At 30.3% G+C, this 4,990-nt stretch overlaps 1 protein-coding gene across 1 annotated transcript in view; it reads left to right on the top strand.

The window, feature by feature from the left end:
• Nucleotides 1-3,600: 3,600 nt before the first annotated feature.
• LOC111083767 (MFS-type transporter SLC18B1-like) overlaps nt 3,601-4,990 on the top strand; it is a gene marked incomplete at its 3' end in the record, with an annotated part of 9,284 nt that continues 7,894 nt past the window's right edge. Inside the window, exon 1 of the mRNA XM_022380454.1 lies at nt 3,601-3,749. The remainder of the gene's footprint in view (nt 3,750-4,990) is intronic.

The raw sequence follows: 4,990 nt of genomic DNA on the forward strand, positions 1-4,990 counted from the left end.
AAGTACGAGTTTGAATCATTTCAGCTTTAAAACTAGAGTTCTAACGTCACTTCCTGTTATTAACATGACTTAACTTTGTTCTTGTCCACCAGATGGCTATAACGCTTGTACACTCCCTGTAGTTAATTATAGCCATCCTAATAGGGAATTCACGAAGTACGAGTTTGAATCATTTCAGCTTTAAAACTAGAGTTCTAACGTCACTTCCTGTTATTAACATGACTTAACTTTGTTCTTGTCCACCAGATGGCTATCACGCTTGTACACTCCCTGTGGTTGTTCATAGCCAGCCGAATTCGAAGCCACAAAAAACGAATTGACGAAGAACGAGTTCCAATCCTTTCATCGTCGTGATTAAAGTTATTACGTCACTTCTTGTTATCAGTTTATTGTAAACAAGGGTTATTACTTCTGATTACATCAGCTATACGTTGTCTTTTGTCAAAAGTGTATTGTTTTCAACTATGAGATACATGGGAGATATTTCATACTGCGGCGAATTAAAGAAACAATAAACATATTTTTTCAATAATATTACTATGTGGTACTTTGCACCGTTCATTCCCTCCCTGACGCGGAAAATGGAGTGTTCTAATTATGGTTTCAGTTTCTTTTTCAAGATATTCTTAAATCATTTTCACATACACACACTATATATATATATATATATATGTAAAAATCTGTTTATGTTTAGAATGATATAGAATATTTCTGAGGCTACCAGAGAGAAAAAAACAAGTTTTTCAAAAATAATTTCATGGTGAATAGTTCCATGACTACTTCTAGTTACTGTAAACTTATGAATATGAATAAAATTATTGGGATTACGGCCGAAAATGTCGTTCATAACGAAGTCAGTATTTATCATAACTTCATAAGATTTACAGATTAAAAATAATAAGTCGAACGCAAGCCTCAAGAGGGCTAAAAATCTCTTCTTTAGGGTAACCAGCAGAAGAAAGACGGAATATTCCAGTACGTTGATGGTTGTACAAATTTCAGGAACTAGCAGGGGAAAGACGGAATATTCCAGAACGTTGGTGTCTGTACAAACCTTAGTAACCAGCAGAAGAAGGACGGAATATTCCAGTACGTTGGTGTCTGTACAAACCTCAGCTACCAGCAGAAGAAAAACGGAATATTCCAGAACGTTGATATTTGTACAAACCTTAGTAACCAGCAGAAGAAAGACAGAATATTCCAGAACGTTGATGTCTGTACAAACCTCAGTTACCAGCAGAAAATAGACGGAATATTCCAGTACGTTGGTGTCTGTACAAACCTTAGTAACCAGCAGAAAATAGACGGAATATTCCAGTACGTTGGTGTCTGTACAAACCTTAGTTACCAGCAGAAGAAAGACGGAATATTCCAGTACGTTGGTGTCTGTACAAACCTTAGTAACCAGCAGAAGAAAGACAGAATATTCCCGAACGTTGGTGTCTGTACAAACCTCAGTTACCAGCAGAAGAAAGACGGTATATTCCATTAAGTTAGTGTCTGTACAAACCTCAGTTACCAGCAGAAGAAAGACAGAATATTCCAGAACGTTGGTATCTGTACAAACCTTAGTAACCAGCAGAAGAAAGAAGGAATACTTCAATAAGTTTATGTATGTTTAATTTATTAACTTTCGCTCATTTTTTCGTTTTTATTCGGTATAATAGTAAAACGTATGGACAAACGTACAAAACTGAACAAAATATGTTTTTACTCATCAGTATAGCTATAGAAGACAAGCTGAACAAATAAGTTACTTATGATGAAGGCAAAACAAATTGAAAAAATAAGATTACGTTTGCCCAATATAGTCATACAAATGACATTTCTAAATTAAGCGATTTTTCTAGTATTATAGCAACTTGATATTTTTAATTTGTCCTCTTTTACCGAAATATAGTAAAGTAAGCTTAATATAGAAAATTTACAAATTTCAGAGGCGATGGTCAGTAAACAATTGTTGAATTTAATTGAAAAAGAACGTTTAAAATTATTCATATTATAAATATTTTAACAACAAAATAAATGATATACATATATATAACACGAACCAGTAGAAAAGAAACATTAAAGCTCATAAAACGTTTTACAAACCTATCTATTAAATGTTTTCATTGTTCTGTTATAGATACGTGCTTACTAGATTCACCCATACACCCAACAATAGTTTAAGAACTATCATTCGGTGAAGCTCACTGATTGGTTAGATTTCAAACTTCACATTTCCGTAAAACTCGAGTTTCTGAAAATCAAACTATAGCAGTTTGTTTCTGTTGGTCTGTCCGTGACGAAAAATGTCCAACTTTTGATCACCAGGAAACTTTCAGAAGTCTTGGATTTAAAAACTTACCTTATTTTAATCACTCTTTACCAGTTGTTACTGACGACGACCTTGCCACACCGACTTACCCATGAAGTAGGTATCACACCTGGTGTGGATATCTTTGTTAGGCCTTGTGAAAAGTATACTCGTTACAGGGTTGATTTTTAATTTCGCTCTAAGTAGGTAGCTTACTAAGTAATCATTAGTATAGTTACATTATAATGTTGTTTCGAATGAGATTTTGTGAATGTATTTTTTGCTCATTCATAACTGATTACAGAGAAGACGAAACAGAATTACCTGTTGGTAACAAATAACTGTGTATTTGTGAGAATTGATTACAGAGAAGACGAAACAGAATTACCTGTTGGTAACAAATAACTGTGTATTTGTGAGAACTGATTACAGAGAAGACGAAACAGAATTACCTGTTGGTAACAAATAACTGTGTATTTGTGAGAATTGATTACAGAGAAGACGAAACAGAATTACCTGTTGGTAACAAATAACTGTGTATTTGTGAGAATTGATTACAGAGAAGACGAAACAGAATTACCTGTTGGTAACAAATAACTGTGTATTTGTGAGAATTGATTACAGAGAAGACGAAACAGAATTACCTGTTGGTAACAAATAACTATGTATTTTTGAGAATTGATTACAGAGAAGACGAAACAGAATTACCTATTGGTAACAAATAACTTTGTATTTTTTTTCCAGTTTCACATTAAATACTGAATTACAGTTTAAGATGTAACATAGTACCTCTACTGACGTAACATGGTACCATTATGACTTCATATGCACTCTGTCTGACTTAATAAATGACCCATGCTATCCTTTCTGTATTAGGGCAGATTAGCTGTATCAAATTTGTTATACAATCCCTACAAATTATTTTCTTGATTTCTTAGTTGAAACAATAAAACAACAACATATTCCTTCTTGTGCTTTTCAAAAATTCTTGTATTTCCAAACAAAATGTATACGAGCATATTTTGAATACAATGGCTAAATTTTGATGATGACATTTGTTTTCGAAATCTGTAACTGATAAGTTTCCAGATTTAACGTCGAAGTATTCAATATACAGTGTGTAGTCATTGCTAACTTTACTACTCTATATAGCACTACATCGAGATTCTATCGGTACAGCAATGTTTGGCTATAGCTGTGACGTCACGATGATATTCAATAGAACATAGATACTGTTTAGATATTTCTGATACTATTGGTTGTATAAAAATATCTTAACTTCTTAGCTAATAGAATAACTCCAAGTCTTGCTCTCCGAGTTCAACGTTCCATGCAAACAGTTTGTCGTGTGTCAGTCTCTGTACTTTGACTAGCTTTTTTCTTTCTTTCAAATTAAGGAATACGAAATCAAAAGTTCGAAGTGCACATAAACTTCCAGTCATTTAAACAGGCAAGTAGTAAATAGATTTATTCTAGTTCTTTGAATCAAATAAAACGTAGTTTAATCAACCATTAAACGTTGTTTAAGTAGTTTAATTAACCATTAAACCTTGTAAAAATAGTTTAATCAACCATTAAAAGTTGTTTAAGTAGCTTAATTAATCATTAAACCTTGTAAAAATAGTTTAATCAACCATTAGAATTTGTTAAAGTAGTTTAATCAACCATGAAAAGTTGTTAAAGTAGCTTAATTAATCATTAAACCTTGTTAAAATAGTTTAATCAACCATTAAAAGTTGTTTAAGTAGTTTAATTAACCATTAAACCTTGTAAAAATAGTTTAATCAACCGTTAAAAGTTGTTAAAATAGTTTAATTAACCATTAAACCTTGTAAAAATAGTTTAATCAACCGTTAAAAGTTGTTAAAATAGTTTAATCAACCGTTAAAAGTTGTTAAAATAGTTTAATCAACCGTTAAAAGTTGTTAAAATAGTTTAATTAACCATTAAACCTTGTAAAAATAGTTTAGTCAACCATTAAAATTTGTTAAAGTAGTTTAACCAAGCATTAAAAGTTGTTAAAGTAGCTTAATTAATCATTAAACCTTGTTAAAATAGTTGAATCAACAATTAAAAGTTGTTTAAGTAGTTTAATTAACCATTAAATCTTGTAAAAATAGTTTAATCAACCGTTAAAAGTTGTTATAATAGTTTAATTAACCATTAAACCTTGTAAAAATAGTTTAATCAACCATTAAAATTTGTTAAAGTAGTTTAATCAACCATTAAAAGTTGTTAAAAATAGTTTAATTAACCATTAAACCTTGTAAAAATAGTTTATTCAATCATTAAAATTTGTTAAAGTGGTTTAATTAATCATTAAACCTTGTAAAAATAGTTTACCAACCATTAACATTTGTTAAAGTAGTTTAATCAACCGTTCAAAGTTGTTAAAAGTAGTTTAATTAACCATTAAAAGTTGTTAAAGTATTTTAATTAACAAATAAAACTATAAAAGTAGTTATATTAACCATTAAAAGTTGTTAAAGTACCTTAATTAACAAATAAAACTTTATAAAAGTAGTTTAATCAACCAGTAAAATTTGTTAAAAGTAGTTTAATTAACCATTAAACCTAGTAAAAATAGTTTAGTCAACCATTAAAAGTTGTTAAAGGACCTTAATTAACAAATAAAACTTTATAAAAGTAGTTTAATCAACCAGTAAAATTTGTTAAAAGTAGTTTAATTAA

This window comes from Limulus polyphemus, unplaced genomic scaffold, assembly GCF_000517525.1.
Source record: "Limulus polyphemus unplaced genomic scaffold, Limulus_polyphemus-2.1.2 Scaffold11108, whole genome shotgun sequence".
NCBI lineage: Eukaryota > Metazoa > Arthropoda > Merostomata > Xiphosura > Limulidae > Limulus > Limulus polyphemus.